This window comes from Panthera pardus, unplaced genomic scaffold, assembly GCF_024362965.1.
Source record: "Panthera pardus isolate Hobbes unplaced genomic scaffold, ASM2436296v1 HiC_scaffold_10, whole genome shotgun sequence".
Taxonomy (NCBI): Eukaryota; Metazoa; Chordata; class Mammalia; order Carnivora; family Felidae; genus Panthera; species Panthera pardus.
The window spans coordinates 21,827,334-21,850,928 of record NW_026526655.1 but is presented as its reverse complement, the minus strand read 5'-3'; the positions used below and the strand labels follow the sequence as shown (position 1 = coordinate 21,850,928).

At 38.1% G+C, this 23,595-nt stretch overlaps 1 protein-coding gene across 1 annotated transcript in view; it reads right to left on the bottom strand.

The window, feature by feature from the left end:
• Window positions 1-13,090, bottom strand: part of ABCA12 (ATP binding cassette subfamily A member 12) — a 272,411-nt gene extending 259,321 nt beyond the window's left edge. The window contains exon 1 of the mRNA XM_019446082.2: window positions 13,068-13,090. The gene's annotated coding sequence lies outside the window, so the exon portion shown is untranslated. The remainder of the gene's footprint in view (window positions 1-13,067) is intronic.
• Window positions 13,091-23,595: the final 10,505 nt, after the last annotated feature.

The window sequence follows — 23,595 nt, the reverse complement described above, 5'->3', positions numbered from 1 at the left end:
AAGTAGGTGTGCACAAGTGGCTGTTTTGGAATTTGGTGCTCTTGAGTGAGTCCTGGCCCAATATCAACTCAGAAATGACCAACATATGCTCTTGAAATAGTTTGGAATGGAATGGGAAAAGTAAGGATTAAGGCAAAATGAAGATATCTTGTGCAATGACCTTATTAATTTCTTTGTTTACTTATTTATTTATTTATTTATGAGAGCACACAAGCAGGGGCAGAGGGAGAGAGAAAATGTCAAGCAGGCTCCATCCTCAGCATGGAGCCCAACACAGGGCTCAATCCCACGACACTGGAATCATAACCTGAGCCAAAATCAAGAGTTGCTGCTCAACCAACTGAGCCACTCAGGTGCCTACAACCATCCTAAGACGTGGACCCATCAATGTGGCTTCCACTAATACATGGTATTTCTGAAGCATCTAAATTGTATCTCTGAATATTTGCATATTTTGAGCTTTTTTTTAAACCTTGTTTACATTTAAGCTACTTCCTAAAGCAAGTTCCATCCATCCTAAATGATTTACTCTAAACCCAATCTGTCTTTAAAATATTCCTACAGATAAACTGGTGACGAATATCATCAGTCTAATAGGTAAATATTCAGCATTAGAATATGATCAGCATATTTCACCACCAAATAATTTGCCAAAAAAGGCAAATAATCTTATCTTACCCGTGCTGAATGAGAATTCACTCTAGAGTTTCCTTCTCATGAGGCAGAGCTTGACATTCAACAACTCACGTTTCATTTTCAGAGGTAAATGAACATGCTGTAGTTAATTTGAGAGTTAATTCCTAGTTAGGAATAAATGGAGTAATGTGGGGGGAAATAACTCCTAATTGGAATACACTGAGTGGCTATAAAGTTACTCATAATGCTATGCATACCAAGTAGATTGTTAATAGCCACATAAAGGTTGAGGATCAATGTGGCATCGGGACCTTAACCATGTTAATGATCTATGGCAACATGGACCATGCACTGGACTTCTAGAATTGTCCTTAGAAAAAAGTGCCCAGCACCAAATCTCCCAGAGTGTAACATTTTATTTAAGGTGGAAGGCTAGATTAGATTAGGTGGTCTCTGAATGCAAGCAAACCTAAATTTGAATCCTAGTGAAATCACAGCTAGCTGAACCTTGGGAACAAATGCCTCAGTGTTTATAAATCCAAGGAGAACATCAGGACACTACAAATGATGGATTTGGGTACCACACAGGTATAATTATAGTCTGTAGACTTCCTCAAGGGAAGGTGGAGGTGAGGATGACAAAGTTAGCCTCATCAAATTCTCTGGGTTAAAGAACTCCCTAATCTGAAGTCCCTATTAGATTTCCAGCCTGAGCCAAAAAACAGCATGGGGCTTGGAGATGAACAGCAAAACCCACTGCCACACTGAACTGTGGTCGGTATACCTGCTGCAGGTCCAAGAATGGTGTGTTGTTGGTTCATGGGAAGAGAAGTACAGAAATTAAGAGTAAGGATTTTAAACTTTTAGAAATATTTGACAATAATGTATACCTGTTGAAACTACTAATAAAAAAAAATGTGTTCCTGTTTTGTATGTCTTTATTTTCATGCTTCCACTATTCTAGTATTTCAGTTTTATTGTATTTTATCAAACTATTAGCCTGTGACAAATTGGGAGGAGGGGACCTGGTGCATCATCAAAGACAACGTGTAAAAGCTTTGATCTCGATGTTAAGGCCCTCAAGTCTATGGACTGAAGTTGAAGAACTAATCTTTTTATGCAAAAGTATGGATTCCATACAGATCTATGGTTTTTTTAAATCTTTTCCTCCAGTTTGGTTGATCTCAGTAAGCAAAGCACTGAAGTCCAAATTTAAACTAATTTTTTTAGTGTTAATTTTTGAGAGACAGAGAGAGAGAGAGCACGAGGGAGGGGCAAAGAGAGAAGGAGACACAGAATCCGAAGCAGGCTCCAGGCTCTGAGCTGTCAGCACAGAGCCCGACGTGGGGCTCCAACTCACGAACCATGAAATCATGACCTGAGCCGAAGCTGGACGCTCAACCAACTGAGCCACCCAGGCACCCGTTGAAGTCGAAACTTAATGTCAAGATTTGGATTTGACAAGATCAGAGCTAAATGGAAACCTAATTAGCAATCATTATGCTCATCAAATATAAATCTATTTAATATCATTTCTTTTGCCTGGTTCAATGCTTTACAGGCTTCCATGAAGCAATACTCCTAATCGAGTACCAATGGCACACACTTGTTTCATATGATGCTACATTACATAGGCAATAATAAAAATGTTATTAAAAGTCAAGAGAAATGACTCTAGTCTAGATGAATGAAACATAATTTAATTGAAAATATGGATCTGAAGACTTGATTTTTCAAAAAGCAATTTTCTCCTTTGGGTTTGTCCTACCTTTATAGTTCTATGCAAATTTTTAATATCCAATACAGATCTCATAGTGCTATTCTTGAAGCTCACAGTTGAAAATGCTCGTTTACAAATGTTTATCTTACCAAACAGATAAACATTAAGGTGCTCTGTAATGGGTTTTTGTTTTGAGTTTATCCATTGATTTGTAAAATTCAGAGTGAGCAGATCCCTGTGTTAGGCTTTTAAATTTGCAAGCACTGGAGTTCAATCAATTCCAATTGTTGGAGTGGGACCAACATCCTTAGGTGAAAGAAAACATTACTTGATAACTCCTTTTATCTTCTTTAAGCTGAGAAAAGCAGCGGTCTCGTTCAAATGCCAACTTCCCAATGAGAAACACACACTTTCTGCTTTATCGCCAACATAAGGCGGAAAGAAAAAGGGAATACAGCAAGCAGGAGAACATTACATTGCGTGTGAACATCTGATAGTCCTACACATCAGAAACAGATCTAATTGAATGGTCTGTACCTTTTAACAGATACAGCAGTTATTAAACAGCCTTATTCCTTTAATCATTGAAACCAAGTCTTTATATTTCCTCTCTTTTATATGGTATTAAAGGTTTTTATTACTTTTTTCCTGATTATAAGAGTAATGCTAGTTCATTATAGAAATGCATAATAAGGGGCACCTCAGTTAAGTGTTTGACTTCAGCTCAGGTCATGATCTCACAGTTCGTGAGTCCGAGCCCTGCGTAGGGCTCTGTGCTGACAGCTCAGAGCCTGGAGTCTGCTTCAGATTCTGTATCTCTCTCTCTCTACCCCACCCCCACTTGCACTCTGTCTCTCTCTCTCTGTCTCTCAAAAATGAAGAAACATCAAAAAAGAAAATGAAAAAAAAGGCATAATAAAAAAATAAAAAATCATCCATAGTCTTACCACATTTAAAGATAAACATCATTAATGTTTGTATATACTACTTCCCTTTTCTTTTTCCTGTAGATACTCATACATATTTAGTTTTCTCTATAGCTGAGATTATAATGTGAGTATCATATAAGTGTGTATCTTATTCTTTTGTTTACTGTTAAACTATATGTATTTTTAAAACCCAATAAAAATTATTTGGGCACATAATCTCCAATAACTGTATAATATTATATTGAAGTTATAATGCACATAAGCATCCTTCTATTGTGGAACATGTAACTTTTTAAACAGGTTAAGAAGATGTTTTCAGAATCAATGATTTGGTTCAATTCCTGGCTGGCTCCACCACTTATTAGCTATGTGACCTCAGTCAAGTTCTTAATCTCTCTAAACTGTAATTTTCTCATCCCTAAAAATTAGGATAATAATACCAGCTACTTTATAGGGTTGCGACAGTAAACATATAAAAGAGCTAAGCACCATGTCTGTATTTTCTCATTAAATGTTAATTATTTTGATACTAGGATAAACATCTTAGGTCAGGCAGCTTTGGTCTAGTTTTTTATTTAACTTAAACATATTCCCAGAAGATTAGAAATAGGGGAATATATTTTAAAAAGTACTTTAGGGGCGCCTGGGTGGCTCAGTCAGTTGGGCGTCCAACTTAGGCTTAGGTCATGATCTAATAGCTTGTAAGTTCGAGCCCCATGACAGGTTCTGTGCTGACGGCCTAGAAGCCTGGAGCCTGCTTCAGACCCTGTGTTTCTCTCTCTCTCTCTCTGCCCCTCTTCTGCTCACTCTCTGTCTCTCAAAAAGTGAACATTTAAAAAAAAAAAAAAGAAGTACTTTAAAAGGTTGCCTGGGTGGCTCAGTCAGTTGAGCATCCAACTCTTTCTTGGCTTTGGCTTGGGTCATGATCTCATGATCTCACAGTTCCTGAGTTCAAGCGCCACATTGGGCTTTGAGCTGACAGAGGAGAGGCTGCTTCAGATTGTGTCTCCCTCCCTCTCTGCTCGTCCCCCACTCGTGCTCTCTCTCTTTCTCTCTCTCTCAAAATTAAATAAACATAAAAAATTAAAAAAAAAAAAATTAGGGACGCCTGGATGGCTCAGTCAGTTAAGCATCCCACTTCGGCTCAGGTCATGATCTCGCACCTCGTGAGTTCAAGCGTCGTGTCTGGCTCTGTGCTGACAGCTCAGAGCCTGGAGCCTGCTTCAGACTGTATGTCTCCCTCTCTATCTGCCCCTCCCGTGCTCATGCTCTGTCTCTCTCTCAAAAATAAACATTAAAAAATTTTTTTAATTAAAAAAAATTTAAAAAGTACAGCTTTGAGTACAATCAAGAGAAACTGCTGAACAGTGACTAGACTTTGTCATAATATGTTAGATTACTTACTGTTAGCAAACAGCAAGACAATGTGGAAAAGTTAATGGATTTAAATGCTGGAGTAACAAAAACATTTTGTTAATGCCTACTTCACTTGTAATTATTCACTCATTTCTCAGATAAGTGTTGAACATAAAAAGATGACTGGCCCACTCAGTAAAAGATGTTAGAAATAGATGGGGAGGTGGGTAGGTAGACAGACAGACAGACAGACAGGAGATATACAATATTTTGTGCTTACCTTAGAAGAAATAAAACCTTTAATATGCAGTAACTCTGACATGCCCAGGCTTTCCGTCTGTCTGAACCTCCCCTTCTTTCTTTTTGTTCATCCCTTATCCCACAGCTATTCAAGAGAAGTAGTTGCTGATTGTCGATCTTCTATACAGATGCTGACTTTACTGAAAAGTACTTTCATACACACCAAATCTGTTTACTCCATAACCTCATCAAATATGAGAAAGAGGAACAGAAAGGAGTAAAAGGAACTTAAAGATATCCAAACCCCTTTACTCTTACAAATCTCTGAAACACTTAATAAGAAATAGAAGTTAGCTACCCTAAAAATCAATTTATTGCTTTTGTCATGTCAATACACATGTATCAAGTAATTTTTTTCTCCATCTACATTTAAAAAACAAACAAACAAAAAAACCTTGGGTAACTGAGTTTAAAGAGTAACCGTGGCAGCCAACCTCTAAGATGACCCTTGTGTAGTCACACTGAATATGGGTCCCCTGTGTAGCCAAAAGAGTACCTTGGAAATGACAAGTGTGACTTCACAGGCTACGTCATCAAATACATTGTATCCACCATCCTATCTCTTGGATCACTCACTCTGGTGGAAGCCAACCACCATGTTGCAAGGACACTTAAGCAGCCTTATGGAGACAGCCATGTTGTGAGGAGCTGAGGTCTCCTGCCTCTAGCCAGCATCTACTTTCCAGCCTTATGAGTGAGCCACCTTTGAAGCAAGACCTCCAGTCCTTGTTGAGATGCTCAAGCTGACATCTTGACTGTAACCCTGTGATTCCTGACACCCTGAGCTAGAACCACTTAACTAACCTAGTTTGGGTGCCCCAAAATACTTGACTTACAGAATAATAATAATAATAAGTGTTTATTTATTGTTTTAAGATAACAAGTTTTAAAGTAATTTGGTATATGTGCAATAATATATAGATAATACAACAACTGACGTTGGTGCTCTTACAGGATTATTATTACAGTATTCATTTAATTCACATTGACCAAGTAAAACTTTCCTTCATGATGTATAAAAAATATATAGAATAACAACTTAAAAGAAAATTAACTCTGGGGTCAGGTAGGTAGTATATTCAAGTACTATAGTCTGTAAGTACATGAAAAAATATTCAATCTCACTTGTCATCAGAATAATTCAAATTAAAACCACAATAGATACAACCATACATCCACCACAAAGGCTAGAATTAAAAAAGAGAAATAATACCAAGTGTTGGTAATGATATGAAGCAACTGGAATTCTCATTGACTACTGAAGAATGTACAATCACTTTGGTAAACTATTTGGCAGTACAGTATGTACTAAAACTGAACTTATCCATGCCCTATGACCTAACCATTGTACTCCTAGTAACTCCAACAGAATTGTATACATGTGGGCACATCTGGTCCAACACTGAAAACAATCCACATGTCCCATAGCAGTAGAATGGATAAACTGAGATGTATTCAGACAATGAAATACTAGACAGCATTAAGAAATAAACAAATTACAGAGATACTCAATAACAAGAATGAACCTCATATATTAATACTGAGTGAAAGAAGTCAGTCTTTTAAAGCAGGAAAAAAAAAAAGAACATAGTTCATAGTTATGTAATTCCTTTCATATAAAGTTCAAAACCAGTCAAAACTAATCTATATTTACAGAAGTCAGGATAATGGTTACCTTTGAGGAGGAGGAGGTGGAAGAGGAAGAAGTAACTGGGAAGGGACACAGGGTGGGAAGATTTTGGGGGCTGATAACGATCTATTTCCTGATCTGCCAGGTACTTACCTGGGTGTGCTAACCAGGTGGACGTTCATTAAGGTGTGTATGTGCTGTGTGTCTATGATTTGTGTACTTTTTTGTATGTATGCTATTCTTGGATTAAATTCATTTCATTTAATAAATATACAACATGCTAAGTATCAGTCTTAATTTCCTCATTTTCATGGTTGTACTTTCATTAGATGGGAGAGGGCTCTTGTTTTTAGGAACTACATTTTTTTTTTAGGAACCACATATTTAAGTACCAAGGAAGAAAAGGACACATGTCTAAACCTCAAGTGGCTTAGGAAAAAAATAATATATATTTTATATAACACACACACACACACACACACAAAGAGACAGAGAGAGAAACACAGTGATGAGAAAAATGTGATAAAAAAAAAAGTTAACAATTGGGGAATCTAGGTAAAAGGATGTGAGAATTCTTTGTATTATTCTTATAATTTTTCTATTGTTGTAGGATATTTTACCTCAATACCCAGGTTTCATTGTCTTGCCACTTTGAAGAATGAAAAGGTGTTCAGAATAAAAGGAGCAGCAGGTAAAACCCTATTAAAGTATAAGATTAGAAAGTAAGGATAGTATGAAATCTCTCTTTGCAGAGAGGGGGCATGGGAAAGTGGATACTTGTGGACTATAGGCAAAGGACTGTTTTATAGGGTTTGGTTGGCCCCCTTTCCTTCTCCCTTGTTTCTCCTCAGGTTCTACCCTTACTGGCTAGGTAACTCTAAATGCCTAGTCATTCCTTTTTGATTGGCTTGTTTCCACTGTATGAGGGGCGGTCTATGGCCATACCAGTTTCCTTGTGGGTCAACTGTTTTACAAGTCTACTTATTTTTAGTCAGATCTTTTGTCAATTTCCTGAGGGAAACCTGAGGGTGGGGGGGAGGTTAGGTGGTGTCTGTTACATTCTTAAGAGGAACCTTCTGCCTGAAGGAGTTTGCTAGAGGCCAGAGGTTCTGAGCATTGTTCCAAAGCATGTGTTTTTTCCCCACCCAAGGTTCTAACCTTTTCCTTTCAGCCTCTTTTATTCTATTTTTCCCTATCATACTATGAATTTGAAATTATTTAAAAATAAGAAGTTAAAAAGTATAATTAAAATACATCTGATAACTCACTTACTGACTGCATTTTCATGGGTTTATAGTCAAATTTATAGGTAAATTTCTCAATGCCTCAGAAGGCTCTACTGTTACATGGAGATATTAATATCTATTTTTCAAGGCTATTATAACGATTTGAGAAAATAAGAGAAAGAATAGGTAACAGTTGTATAACTTGTCATATGTCACACACCTAGTTAGTGTGAGCCAGAATCTGAACTCAGGAACTCTGCCTCAAGAATCTACACTGTCATCTAGCATGCATATCAGTCAACCAAATGACATAGTGAATGCCACATAGTAGATATCATTAACAGTATCTATGATGATGATGATTATAGTTATATTATCAGTTTGCTACTTCTGTTGTAATTAAGTACCACAAATTGAGAGGCTTAAAAAAACATAAATGTATTCCCCCATTGTTCTGAAAGGATAGAAGTTCCAAATTAAGGTGTTGGCAGGGCCATGATCTCGGCAAAGTCTCCAGGAGAAGATCCCTCCTTCATCTCATCTATTATAAGGACACCATTCATATTGGATTAGGGCCCTCCCTATTTCAGTATGACTTAATCTTAACTTGATTACATCTACAAAGACCCCATTTCAAAATACAGTCACATTCACAAGTACTGGGTGTTAGGACTTAAACCCGTATTTTGAGGAAACACAATTCAGCCCATAAAAAATGCTTTAGAACTTTCTGTCATGTTCTTGCCAAACAGAGTAAGTCTAACTGAAAGAACACCCCTGCTGATTCCTGGGAAGACAGGAAATGATACTTGGGCACGAGGTAAAGAAGTCCTCTTATGGCTGTTCCTTCTGCTTAAAATAAGTGAAACAGAGATGCTCCATTTTGCTCCCAGGAATGCAGTCATTTCAGTTTATCCAGTTCTTTCTGTATTAAAAGTATCGGAGCAAAGGCAAATTCCTCTAGAGTTACTTGAAAAAGGCATAGTTTTGAGGAAACTTTGTTAAAGGGTACCTCAGGGCAATAAATGTAAATAAAGTGTCGTATATATGTGTGTGTGTGTGTGTGTGTGTGTGTGTGTGTGTGTGTGTGAGCAGTGGCAAATTGTTATGCTTAGGTAAAGGTTTCTCTTCCTCTCTAAGTACCTCTATCCCTCAGAAATATGTGTGTCTGTGTATGTATTAAACTTGGTAATTGAAAACTTCCAGTGAGAGAGTATATCTGTGTTTAACATTGGAGGAGGGATGGGAAAGAAAGAATGAAGAAAGCCATTTGAGTTCAATTAGTGCCCACTTTATCATGGTGAAGCCACCAGGGATGACATTCTAGCTTAAATAACTCAGATATTTAGAAACATGCTCTGCATTATTATTTCTAGAGATTAAATGGTAGACGAAGATCAGACACATCCCTGTGAATGGAGAAGTGAGTTTCCCAAAAGGGAAACTGGAGGTTCATACAGTGTACGTATGAATAAGAAAGCAAGTGCAGAGAAATATGGAATTGAGGGTAGGAGATCAAGGAAGGAAGGAGTCTGAGCTGTGTCCACAAAGGAAAACCTCTACAAAGGTTCTAGTCTTTGGGAGCTTTTCCCTCGGGCACTGAGAATAATGACATGCAGCATACTGCTTAAAATTTTTGTGTAGTAATTCTCTTTACTCCTAACATGATAAGTGAGTCAGATATATCTGTTCAGCCCACTGAGGTATGGAGCTAAAGGGTTAAAGGGTGGAGAATAGAAGGAGGTGTAGCAGGTTGTCCATCTATCCCTCTGCATCCAATCGAGGGAGGCCTATTTTCCAGAAAACGTAAGCATTGTTAACGTCAAAAAAGGGTAGTGATCAGTCCCAAAGCAGAATGGCATGGGATAGGGAAGATCAGAAAGTCAAGAAAGGCAACCGTCCACAGGACTATTCAGAAGTTGGTGTAAGATAAAATTTCCTAAGAAAGGTGATCTTGGGAATCTATGAATAGAGAAAGGGAGTGTGGGATACTACACAATTACACAATCACTACACAAAGCTCTCCCACAAAACCCCACCACCTTATCACTTATTCTTTTGTATCACATGTTCACATTAAGTTACCAGAAATTTGGAGAAAAGATGATGCTGTTATCTTTTAATATCACGTAAATAAGACCACCTAAGGACCATATAACTAGAGAATGCAACTTCCTTTGACTTACTGTTCACTACTGCTTAGGGTCTAGTGTCTGTGCAGTTAGGTGTTTCACTTGTAGAAACCGATCAATTGCAAATGATATCTGTCCTAAAGAGAAGCTAACCCTGAAAGTTATTGTCTACTGCCATGTTGGCCATTAGATTTGCACGTAATTTAGCAACTGAATGCCAGAACTCTTCTTTACTTGTATTTTTTACTTATATATAACAATCTCATATTCTTGTTTGCACTCGTTTTGTTAACCTACTCATTAAATAACAGTTTGATCCATACTATCTACTTGTATACAAATTATATTTTATATTTTGAAATGATATTAACACCTGCATACATTTGTAGAAAGTCCTATCAAAAGACACATACTTTCCATTTTGAGCCTGGTTGTTAGAGATGAAATGGACAGAAAGGGGAAGAGCAAGAAAGGACATATCAGACATTTCAAGAAGTACATTTGGACTTTGTAAAAGCAAACAATATAATATTTTATATTTGATGACAGTAAATAAAGCTTCAAAATTGATTCTGGCTGGTGGGAACATATAGATGATGGCAATAATTTTCAGATGGAGCATGATGATTTTATGTTTATTAAAAAAGGAGAATTATGGTCAAAAAATTCCTTTAGGAAATTGTTCAGAATTGTAAACCTTATGCCTGGAAGTATGATGCACTATTCTGTTTATTACTACTCTTATTTTTAAATCATATAAAGAAACCAAAATGCTGTGCTTGCCACAAATATACTTGAAGACCTTATGTTTGGTGTTCCATAAATAATCATTTTGTAAGTTACTTTGGTGTGTGACCAATTAGCTCAGCTCGTTAGTTACTGTGCTAATGAGGCCAGGGCCTCAGATCTGATCCCCAAACCATCAAGCTGGTCTTGCAAACTCATGCTGTATCATTAGTCACAAGAGGGATCTAACATTTATAAGAATGTGAATGAGGCAGCACAAATCCATCAACCCCAAAATAACCTCAACTATACACCACAGATTTCACAGGTCAATAGCATTCTTTATCATAGTGTGTGGGCTACAGAAACATGTCAAGCCTGGAAGTGACTACAACCAATGACTTTTTTTTTTTTTAACTAATGAAAACCGGGAAGAATGTTTACCATAAAATTTCATAGAATGCTTTAATTTTAGCAATCCATTCAACAATATTAAGTTAGGGCTTCTCTTGTATTGAAAAATTGATTTTGCTCTAAGCCAATCTTTATAAATTGGAGCCTCACCTGATACTAACCTACCTTCGGCTTATATTTAACTCACTCTGACTTATTTGGCTTATCGAGGGATTGTGGATTCCCTGTCATCAACCCAATTCTAAGAGTGTTAAAACCCCCTGAAGCCTTTCTTCCTTAGCCATAGGCTTTCAGTGGCTTTAGGAAAATGCACTCCCTCTCAGTATCTAAGGAGTCAGTCTCCGTTGGTCTCTTTACATAAGGAAGAAATTGGTTTTTCTGCTCCATATGACAAAAGCAAAGAGAGAGAGGGAGGGAGGGAGAGAATATACCCTTTTTCTAATATCGTGATATGTTGTTACCACCTACCAGGTATTTTTATTGATTGATTTCCTACACCAAGTCCAACAGGATTCTGTATCAAAAGCAGCAGGTTCCCTGAAAAACTGGTACTTCGTTTTTGTGAGTCTATTCTCTATTAAAGAGATCATATTTTTTCAAGCAATGTTTTACATGCATTCAAATGGGAAAGGCTCCTTTCCAGAGGCTTCTCAGAGGCTAATTTTATTACATTATTTCATTATGGAACATCCAATAAGTTAATAAAATTACCTTCTTATTTATATGTAAAGTTTACGGTGTGTTAGATGGTGATAAGGCTATATAGACAGGAGGCTGCACAAGGAAAGGGGAGAAAGTATAGGAGGATGTGAAGGGGATTTGCACATACTGTAGTCACTCTATTTTTTTCTCCCTCAAGCTTTCCTTAAATGTCAGCCTCTTAGTGACATGGCTCTGTATCATTCTGATCTTCTCATGTGCGTTCTGCTTTGCTCTATAAGACTTAAGGCCAAATTTATGTCTGTATTACATGTTGCTTATTATTTGCCCCCCTTAGACTGTGAGGCAGGAATTTTTGTCCATTTAATTAACTACTGTATTCCAAGGTTCTAGAGCATTATGTAACACAGAGTAAGGGCTCACTAAATACATACACAGTATATGGAATGAATGTAAGGGATGGCTTCCCTGGAGGGCTGACCATGGGAAGAAATGTAATGTTGGTAAGAGGATGAGCCTCGAAGGTGGACTCATGCCTGGAGTGTTGAAGAAGCGTGGAGACTCCACCGTGGCTGCAGTGGAACAAGATGGGTTGGAGTGGAAGAGGGCAGGGGAGTAAGGGCCCGGATGCACAGTGTCTGTGGGTCACTCTAAGCACTTTGCCTTTTCCTTGGAGTAAGAAGGGAGGCCATTGGAAGTTAGAGCACAGTTGAATCATGATTGTATGTTTTTCAAAGGATTTCTCTGTCTGGCTACTCTGTTGAGAATACACTGCAGAGGGGTAGACATGAGAAAAACATTTAGAAGATGGTTGCAATAATCAGGAGGGAGATGACAAGTACATGGTGGCAGTAGAGAGTGGTCACATTCTGCACACATTTTGAAGATTAGAGTTGATGGCATTTACCGACAGATTGGCTATGGGGTAGAAGCTCAGGGTGACTTCAAAATGTTTGACCTAAGCAAGTGGTTGGATATAGATGTCATTAAGATGTAAAGACTATAGGAGATACTCTTGGGGGGAATAAAAAAAAAAAGGTGCCGAGAATGAATATTTTTCTGTTAAATTTTGATTTTCACGGTCAAAATGGTCCAAATTTGTCTTATATTCCCAAGCCACCAAGAAGTTTTATGGTGTGGACTTACCTCCAGGCTTTGTGAGTTCCCTAATGGCTGCCACCCGTTGCAGATTCCCAATATAAGTACCAAAGAACCTTTCTAGGATCTCAGAACCCTTCTGGGAATTTACATATGTATATGTATATGTGTGTATATATATACACACATATACATATACATATACTCCCAGAGCAGAGCTCAAATCTGAGAGTGACTTACCCATGGCCCTTCTGTAAGGAAGACAGGAACAGGGAACAACTCAAAGGGTTCAGTGGGAACCTTGCCTCATCCCATAGGCCAGTAGCAGTCAGCTCTGGATCTCATTCTTTGTCACAAAAAGCTGTTTAAAAAATGATTAAGGAAGACAATTTAGGTGATGCAAACTTTATTTAACACTTCATAAAGCAGTCTCCTTTTGGAAGACTGTAAAACAGAGGTGAAGGCAGGAAGCTTTTATAGAAGAATAAGGAACAAGGAAAACACAAATAGAAAGCATCTGATTGGCTGAGGCCACAGAGTCAACCTTATTTGGTGTGAGAAGGAAAAAGGAAGTAAGTATAGAACCCAGAGTTGGCTTTTGTGGATCGGCTGACTGGTTAATACTGTGTTTTAGTCAAATGGTATCTGTCTAGGGACACAAAAGTTATCTAAGTTTTGGCTTGCTGATATGGAGCAGCTCCATGTTGGGCCTAGAAACTTAGTTGAACACTGTGTAACAAATTACTCCAAAATTTGGCAGCTTAAAACAACAAGTGGTTTTTTTTTTTAATTTTTTTAATTTTTAACATTTATTTATTACTGAGAGACAGAGAGTGAGCAGGGGAGAGGCAGAGAAAGAGGGAAACACAGAATCTGAAGCAGGTTCCAGGCTCTGAGCTAGCAGCACAGAGCCCGATGCGGGGCTCAAACTCACAAACTGCAAGATCAAGACGTGAGCCGCAGTTGGACGCTTAACTGACTGAGCCACCCAGGTACCCCAAAACAACAAGTGTTTTTAACATGATGGTTCCTGTGAGTCTGAAACCCAGCACTGGCTTAGCCAGGTGGTTCTGGCTCAGCATCTCTCACAACACTGTAGTCAAACTGTCAGCCATGGCTGTGGTCCTCGGAAGGCCTGACTGCAAATGAAAAAGGAGAACCCACTTCCGCTCCTCACCAGTTGGGCCTCTCCATAAGGTTGCTCACAGCATGGCTGCTAACCTCACCTGACGAAGTGATCCAAGAGAGAGGAAGAGGGAGACAGTCCCAGATGGAAGCTGTCCCATCGCTTCTGTAGTATGTTATCCGTCATACAGACCAACCCTGCTTCAGGGTGGGATGGGACTCACAAAGATGAGAAGACCAGAGGTGAGCGTCGTTGGGGACTATTCTGGAGGCTGACTATACAAACCCAGTTTTACCAATTCCCATGTTTTTCTGCACGATAACTATGTCTCATCAAGAGAATTGATAATGCAGTATTTGTTAAACAGTGTTTCACTATTATTTCCTTACTTAAGAAAGCTGGGAGAAAGGATTTTCTATCCAGCTACCAGCACCCATTTTGCAATTAACGCTGGCACTGCCTTGATCTTACCATGTGGCATTGAAAAGTTTGTTGGTTTTTCTTTTTGTTTTTTTTGCCTGAAAATTATTTCTTAATGTTCCCAGTGCCAGTCTAGTATAAGACACACAGTAGCTGTTCTAAGAATGTTTATTGAAAGCATAAGCTTTTCAAATGATCTAAGCTAATTCCTTAATTTCAGTATTAGCCCATGGTTTCTCAGCTCTTCTAGAAACCCTGAATGTCAGAACAATCATATTTCCTGCATGCTAAAAATTGTCTGGTCATCATGGGCAGGCAGAAATACATGTAAAGCAATAAAGGGGTAGTCTTCAATAAGGATACAAAATAAGGATGAAGAAGGCATCCACCCCCATGGTGTCACTGAACGGTGCTGCAAAGTTCACCTCCAACAAAATATCTTCTCTTTTGCCACCAACCACCATTATTACCTGACCTGAAATTGCACACTGCCTTTTTTAAAGGAATAAGTGCTTTTGGAGCACCTGGGTGGCTCAGTTGGTGGCTCAGTCAGTTAACCATCCACTCTTGGCTTTGGCTCACTCAGGTCATGATCTCACAGCTCTTGAGTTCAAGCCCTGCGTCAGGCTCTGTGCTGACAGCTCAGAGCCTAGAGTTTGCTTCAGATTCTGTGTCTCCCTCTCTCTCTGCCTTCCCCCTCTCAGTGTCTCTGTCTCTGTCTCTGTCTCTCTCAAAAATAAATAAACATCTAAAAACTTTAAAAGAATAAGTGCTTTTGAGAAGGGAAGGACACCATAAGATCCCTTCCTAGCTTTGTTAATGAATCAGGAATCATCACTTTGAAATTTCAAATGAGAAGTGACCCTGAATACACTTTAGTATGAAACAACAAGAGGGAGAATGAGAAAGAATAAAACCAGGGAATAAAGAGTACAGCTCCACTATACCATTTTCTTTAAAAGGTTATCAACACAGGCATACACACACACACATAAATATGAATATGCACACATAAATAAACTTGAATTATATACATACATATTTACGTACATTTATATATATATATATATATATATATATATATATATATATATATATATTACTTTCTTAGGTTTACAACATACTTTTTTTTTTCTTAATCCTCTGAAGTTAAAATGCAATTTAATCAACTTAATGTGGGGGTGCCTGGGTGGCTTAGTTAGTTAAGCATTTGACTTCAGCTCTGGTCATGGCCTCATAGTTCTTGAGCTTGAGCCCCGCCTAGGGCTCTCTGCTGTCAGCGCAGAGCCTGCTTTGGATCCTCTGTCTCCCTCTCTCTGTGCCCCTCCCCCCACTCTCAAAAATAAATAAACATTTGAAAAAATTAACATGGAGTGTTATGCCTGGCAACAAAATACCCAATATAAAATCCATGGTGTACCTTAGAGTTGAAACATTCAGTGGCTGCCCCTGTCTAGGCTGAAATTTATGCTCCCAAAGGGGGTGCCTTTTATCACATGCTCCCTATAGTCTATTAGTCTCCGCACAGACTTTGGGGTGGGAAAAGGCAGTTTCAACTGTATGACTTCCTGGCACTGTGACCTTGAGCTTCCACAGGCCTTTCCTTTCTACATCTGAAAAATGGGTAAGAATAGAATATCCTCGATTGTGTTATAATAGAAATGAGTGATAAGAGTGCTCATTACCTGGAAAGCACCATGCAAATGTAGTGGTTATTTTTATGCGAAATTCTGAGATGATGCTGATGACCCAAGGAGCAACCTCCACTGCCCCCTGGCGGAGGTGTGTTCTCCTGGGAGCGAGGTTCTAGAAATAAATCCTCTCCGCTTTCATTACTCTCTGAGGAAACGCTTTTCTTTTGATATGCTGAATATTGTGTGTAGAACTGCATGAGCTCATTACATGAATATGTAGAGAATACTCTAAGCAGGAAATCGTTTATGTATTCTGTGACTGCACTTTCTTGAACATCTCCATTTCTCTGCCCTTGTTAAGCTTAAATGACCTAAATGGCCTCCTTTTATCCATTCCCATCTCCTTGCCCTTAACAATTTAGCAAGCATGAATTTTTGGTGATTACACACTTATGTTGTGTTACATAACACAACAGGGTCCCCTGGCTCCTCTCTAGTTTGCATTATCCTTAAAATTAAAAACTAATAATTTTATTTAAATACAGCTTTTCTAGCTTCTTTTCACTCTTGACCAGAACCAGTTAAAAGTTTTTCCTAACAGCAAAAATCATGCTCATTTTTTATTACATTATTTAAAAGACCTACTCTTTGCCCTGTACTCTCCACTATTATATACATGTTGAATACAATGGTCCTCTCAAAAAACAAATAAAGGAGACACATTCTTAAATGCATATTGAATACTTGATATCAAAGAATCCAAACAGATTATAATGGGTTTCACAAAACTTAAACTTAAAAATCATATGAATTTATAGTTGACATCTCTTTACATTTGATGACCAAAAAAAGTGATAATAAAATATACTGACACTATTGTGAAATAATTCTTTCGCTTGGAAGTTCTTTTGATATCCAGGTTCAACAATAAATTGATGTAGTACGTGGTCTTGGGGTCTGATATTTAATCTTAATCCTAAACTAGATTCTTTGTGGGAAAGAAGACATATGACAGATGACAATTGTGTTCTGTCTATAATTGCACATATGGAGTCTTTTTTCTACTCTTGAAGGATTGCATGGGTTTTTTTTTTTGCTGCAAGAAAGGCATCCAAGTATCTTATTATGCTCTTATTATTCCTAGTAATCCAAAATATTTTTCCTTTGCTATTGATTTTTATATGGAACCCTCCCAGATGTTAGGTTGAAGATTTTATTTTAACCTTGCAAACTGACCTTTTCTCTTCAAACACTAAGGATATTGGTTTTAAGTTCTAAAAATACGATGTAATATTAAGATTTGATTTTTATGAATAAATTCTGAGAAAATACAGCTGGTTAAATGAATTTATCTACATGAAGTATAGAGAGCAGTATGCAGCACATAGTAATATACGATTATTAGCTATGTATTTATAATAGCATATAAACATTGCTATAGCTATACATTTGTAATAGGTATATATAGAATACGTTGCTAGAAATCAGTATAATATATTTTGCTGAAAGAAGTTACACAAGACTAATATAAATTCATACAAATTATTCCCTTAAAAAATTAGTGCAGACAAGACTTTTACGAAAACCTTAAAATACAGAAATTTACTTTCCTATGTATTCAGTCACAATGTACACTTTAAAATCTATGTATACATTCAATTATTTTTTTTCTAAATTTAAAAACTGACATATTGGCAAGCAACCCTTAAATAAAACAACACTTCTACATAGTGATTACTTTTCAGCATGAGGGAAAGGGCAAGGTTCATCCACTTCCTCAGAGTCTTATGTAGGAACATAAGGAGTCTATATCAGACTATGTGCTATTTCTATTTTTTCTAATGATAATTATATGCTTTAAATCAAGTTTTAATTTAGCTTTTCCTGTTGATAGAAACATACCCTATGACAGAACCCCAAATCCAGGCAGGGTTCAGAGTTAGAGAAACTTACATTTTTTTAATTTCTGATAGAGAGAATTGAAATAGTACAACATGCATTTATTTGTCCCCATATATTATTTAGTATCTCAGAGACAGGAAGAAGATATGAAAAATACATCTGTAGGATCTAGTACCCAAATCCTGAATATATATAAACTAGATTCTATATAATCAATCCTAAGTGTCTGGAAATCTTAACAATTCTGGCAAAACCAAATGTACCACTTTCCACGTTATTTTATTATTTTTTTAATGTTTATTTATTTTTAGAGGGAGAGAGACAGAACATGAGTGGGGGAGGGGCAGAGAGGGAGACACAGAATCTCAGGACTCGAACCCACAAACTGCGAGACGGTGACCCAAGTGGATGTCAGACCTTTAACTGACTAAGCCACCCAGAAGCCCCATACTTTCCTCATTTTAGATAATTTCTAAAATTTGCATTTTATATTTGAATCTTGCTATATAAATAGCATTTCCAAAGTGTCAAATGCTGGAAACGGCCAGCAAACCCTGTGCTGACTGTTGAAAGATTACTCCACACTTTGCTGAGAGAGTGCTAAGAAGGAGAGCAGAAGGCATGGGGATCAGCTTTCGCAAAGACTCTGCCTCACTTTTACTCTCATTTATTGCAGTGTCAGGCCAATCACAAATCTCACTTGGCTTATTGTGTACAGAGGGCTTATAACATTTCAGGTGGGCAAAAACAAAGGTTGCAAAAAAGGTGAACAATCACAGGAGACTAAATCAGAGATATACAGCAAGGGTCTATGTATCCTACCGTTTCATTAAACTTTGTATGCAATGTATACATAACAGAGTTCCCCAAGGACTGCAGAAACACCTGGGAGGGCCTCCAGGGTAGTTACAAAGCAGTCCTCTTCCTCCTCCTCCAGCATTCCAAGAGATCCAGGCCCCTCCCAAATTTAACTGCAGCCCACCAGAGATCTTGGTGTTACATTTTACCTAGCCAAGCATTGCATGTAATCTTTAATCTCGTCATCCTCAGTAATAACCCCATCAGTCAAATATAAAGCTTTTCAAAGAATTCTGTGCCTCATCTCAGTTGGCAAATGATATGAGAATTCTTGGATTCTGTCTAGATTAATGCTGTCCAGTAAAAATATAATGGGAACCACATATCTTTACAGTATTTTCTAGTAGTCGCATTAAAAACAGTAAAAAGATGGCTCAGTCTGTTAAGTGTCCGACTTCGGCTCAGGTCATGATCCCAGGGTTCCTGAGTTTGAGCCCCACATCGGGCTCTCTGCTGACATCTCGGAGCCTGGAGCCTGCTTCAGATTCTGTGTCTCCCTCTTTCTCTCACTTCCCCTCCCCTGCTCTCTCTGGCTCGCGCGCGCTCTCTCTCTCTCTCTCTCTCTCTCAAAAGTAAAACATTAATTTTTTTTTTTAATTTTTTAATTGATGTATTTATTTGGGGGGTGGAGGGGCAGAGAGAAAAGGAGAGAGGTAATGCCAAGCAGGCTCCATCAGCACAGAGCCAAGATGCGGCTCAACCTCACAATTCGTGAGGTCATGATCTGAGCTGAAATCATGAGTCAGAGGCTTAACTTACTGAGCCACCCAGGAGCCCCTCAGTCAATATTTTTTGAGTGAATCCGAGAGTAAGTAAATAGTATCCTTGGTAAATATTCATCAGATGAACACTTACCATATCAAATTTTTTTAATTATACTATTGGCTACTAGATTAATTATATGAAGACCAAACAATTAAAATCCACATGTACTCCTAGGGTATTAAATGCTTGCTTGAACAAATTTCCTTTTTTTGGCCTTCTGACCTCATCTATTCATTGGGTCTAATGTGTCTTCTTTCAGGCTTAAACTACTACTTCAGTGTCATTACCTTTCCAATTTATTTATCTTTAGCTTCACATCTATTCCTGATTTGCATTTGTATTTCTACATTTTTTTAAATATTTTGGGGAGAGCACAAGCAGAGGAGGGGCAGAGCGAGGGGGACAGAGGAAGTGGGCTCTACACTAACAGGCTGATAGCAGTGAACCTGATGTGGGGCTCAAGCTCACAAACCACGAGACCACAACCTGAACCAAAGTCATACACTCAACTGACTGAGCCACCGAGACAGCCCTGCATTTGTATTTCTAAAAACTTAGTGTATATTTTCATTTTGACGTCCCTCACTATTTATACTTTAAAATCAACATTTAGAAACTCAAATTTATTTACCCAACCTCTCACATTGACCTCAAACAGACACTGGCAAAACTTTCTTTTTTTTTATGTTGATTATTTGCTTCACTGATACTCAGATGATCAAGCTAGAAACAATGAAGTCTCCCTTATTTCCTTCCATTTTATATTTCCTTTATGCAATTAACCTTCATGTGCTGCTGGTTTTACCTGATTTTGTCTCATACACATCTCTCCTTTTCCATGCTTTCAAGTCTTTGGTTGGGAGCTTGTTAATGCAAAACCTTCTTATTTGGTTTCCCTGCTTCTAGATATTCAATTCACTCTTTGTATCATTGCCATCTTTTACAATTCCAAACAGTTCCCACACCCTTCAAGGAAAATGTTCAGATTTCTTAATATGTCATAAGAGAGTTTAACCTCTAGATCAGAGAGGGATTTTGTAGACAATACTTAATCCTATTACCCAAACTCCTGGGAATCACTTCACACGGCAAACTACATCCACACGAGTGGGTGAACTCTTGCTTGGAATAAGTTAACTCAAAATGGAGCAGCTTTACTAATCCTTAGAGGCCAGAGGAAATTCCAGGTTTAAAAACGCGATAGAGGCTTTTTGGAGAAAGTGTTACGTTTACACAAGAAACAAACAGCATATAGGCAAAACAGATTAAAGCACACTTGAGGAACCGAAATCACTTATAAATATATTAGATATTTTTAGATACAGTAGTCCCCCCTACTGTTCCAAAACCCCTGGTGGATGCCTGAAACCACGGAGAGTACTGAACCCTATACACAGTATGTTTTTTCCTTTACGTAAGAATGATAGAGTTTAATTTATAAACTAGTCACGAGAGATTAACAACAACTAATAATAAAATAGAATAACTATGACAATATACTGTAGTAATAGTTATATAAATTTTGCTTTCAAGATATTTGACTATTCTGTACTCACACTTATGATGCGAGATGATAAAATGCCTACGAGACGTGACGCGATGATGATGACGTAGCAACTGTGAAGTAGAGCTAGCGTACTATTGACCTTCTGCTGATTCGTCATAAGGAGGCTCATTTGTTTCCCTGCAGCAGTTGGCCTCGGATAACAAACTGCGGAAAGCGCCACCACAGGTAAGGGGGAACTACCGTATATAAAGATGATCCCTGGGTCTTCAAGCTTCCTTCTGGACGGGTGTCAAGTAAGAGAAGAAATGAAAATGTAACTATTATAGTGCATGCATGTCTTTTCTGTCTTAAACAGTAATGCTAGTGATAGAGGAATTCAACATCTCCCATTTCTAATACACTGGCTTGCTTGTGACTAGCATCTTTGAGGAGGCTGTATTCTGAAGCCCAAAGAGATACACATTTATTCACCTGCATCAGGTGAATGGAACAAAAAAAGAAATTACAAGTTCTTTCTTACCTACATCAGTCATTTTGCAGCTTGTGCTTACTTTTTATTTATTTTGAAAGAGAGAACATGCACGTAAGCAGAGGAGGGGCAGAGAGAGAGAGAATCCCAAGCAGACTCTGCACTGCTAGTGCGTAGCCCAACGCAGGGCCCAAACTCATGAACCATGAGATCATGACCTGACCCAAAATCAGCTCAACCGACTGAGCCTCCCAGGAACCCTACAGTTTGTACTTTCAACAGATTAATTTGCTTCTTACGATCTGAAGTAGACTGCAGAACAAATGTTATATCCATATTACGTAACAAGTAACTATGGTCCTAAAGTTGAAGTCATGTGGCTAGGATCACAAAGCTAGCCAAAAATTCATTTACTCATCTTGCCATTTACATATGAGGTGATTATCAAGTCTGAACTTGAAAACCACGGAAGTATTAGTCAGAATTCATTTTAGTAAACATCTTTAAATGAAAAAGCTGTGTCTTGGTCTGGAACCCACGGTCCATTCTTTTTTAGTACCTAGAACAACATTACAAAAGACCACTACAAAAATCAGTTTAATCCCATGTTTTCTCTTTATATTAATATATTCTCGTACCTAACTATGTATCTATACCTTCATTCCATCATGAGCCCCTTAAGGATAGTGATTAGGTAATATTCATCTGCCACTCAGGCAGAAAGGGTTCAATAAATATTTATTAAATTAAATATTTGAAATTCATCAGCAGGAAAAATATCCAATGCCTAAATACTATTTACTTTTCTCTTATCACTAATTTCAGCATTATTTTCTCCTCTCTCTGCTTTCTATTTCCTATGAAAACCTAATGGTGACTGAGCAGTGAGATTTCCTTTATTATTAGCTATGAAGCTTGTCTCTTTTAATTTTTTTTAATGTTTACGTATTTTTGAGAGAGAAAGAGAGAGAGAGAGAGACAGAGTGTGAACAGGGGAGGGGCAGAGTGAGACACACACACAGAATCAGAAGCAGGCTCCAGGCTCCCAGCACATAGCCAGATGGAGGGCTCAAACTCACAAACTGTGAGACTGTGACCTGAGCTGAAGTCTGACACCCAACCGGCTGAGCCACCCAGGCGCCCCTGAACCTTGTCTCTTTAAATTCAAAGTTGGCAAACACAATCTGAAGACACTGTGATAATATTTCTTTCAGAAATGTGAGAAATATTCAGAGCAAGAAGTTCACATATTCAGAGCTCTTGATTCTGGCCAATAGATACTCATTTGGTTGAGTAAAAAAGCCTGGAAGAATTACAGAGGGTACCAGAAAAAAACACAAATAAATAGCATATACGTAATAAGAAAATACTCTCTTTTCTGCATCTGTGAGCCCTAGACTAAGAATAAAAGATAAGCAGTACTATTTTGTAATATAATCCTAAGAAGGAACACTTAAAAAATCTCTGTAAACATCAAAATGAATTTATGTTGTTGGAAAGTGTTATTTTCAAAATGAAACGAGTGTGCAGTGTTGCTTTTCCTATTTTTAATGAATTAAGAAAGATGTCCTCCCTTCCCCCTTAACCGTTATCATTCCTTTCATCCAGGCTAAGTCAAGTATTATTTACTGATGCAAGCCAGTCACCACCTTTAAGCAGATCTCAGACTATTTCAAAATGTAGAATCAAAAACTTAAACAAGTGTCCATTTCACTGTTTTGCCTCTATTACGTGAACCGTGGTGTCAATAGCATTTTAATCTTTAACCATCAGGTCTTCATTTTATTTATTTTTTTAAATTTATTAAAACGGAGTCGGTGATTGCTAAGATGCTTTCTATCTTCGCCGCTGTAGGTATTATTCCTTGTGTTGCTCGTTTTCTGTCCCAGTGCTTTTGACACTGCTGGCCGCGTTCCAGCGTCTGGGGACAGGGTGTTGGCATTTGCTCCTGAGGTCCTGTGCCACCTCACTTTTGCGGAAAGGGACAAGTCACGCTTAGAACGTGAGATTGCAACGGTGATCCCTTCAAGTTCCGGGCCTAGGAAGGCCAGCGCCAACCTCGCTGCGCCTTCCCCTTCAACCCCGAG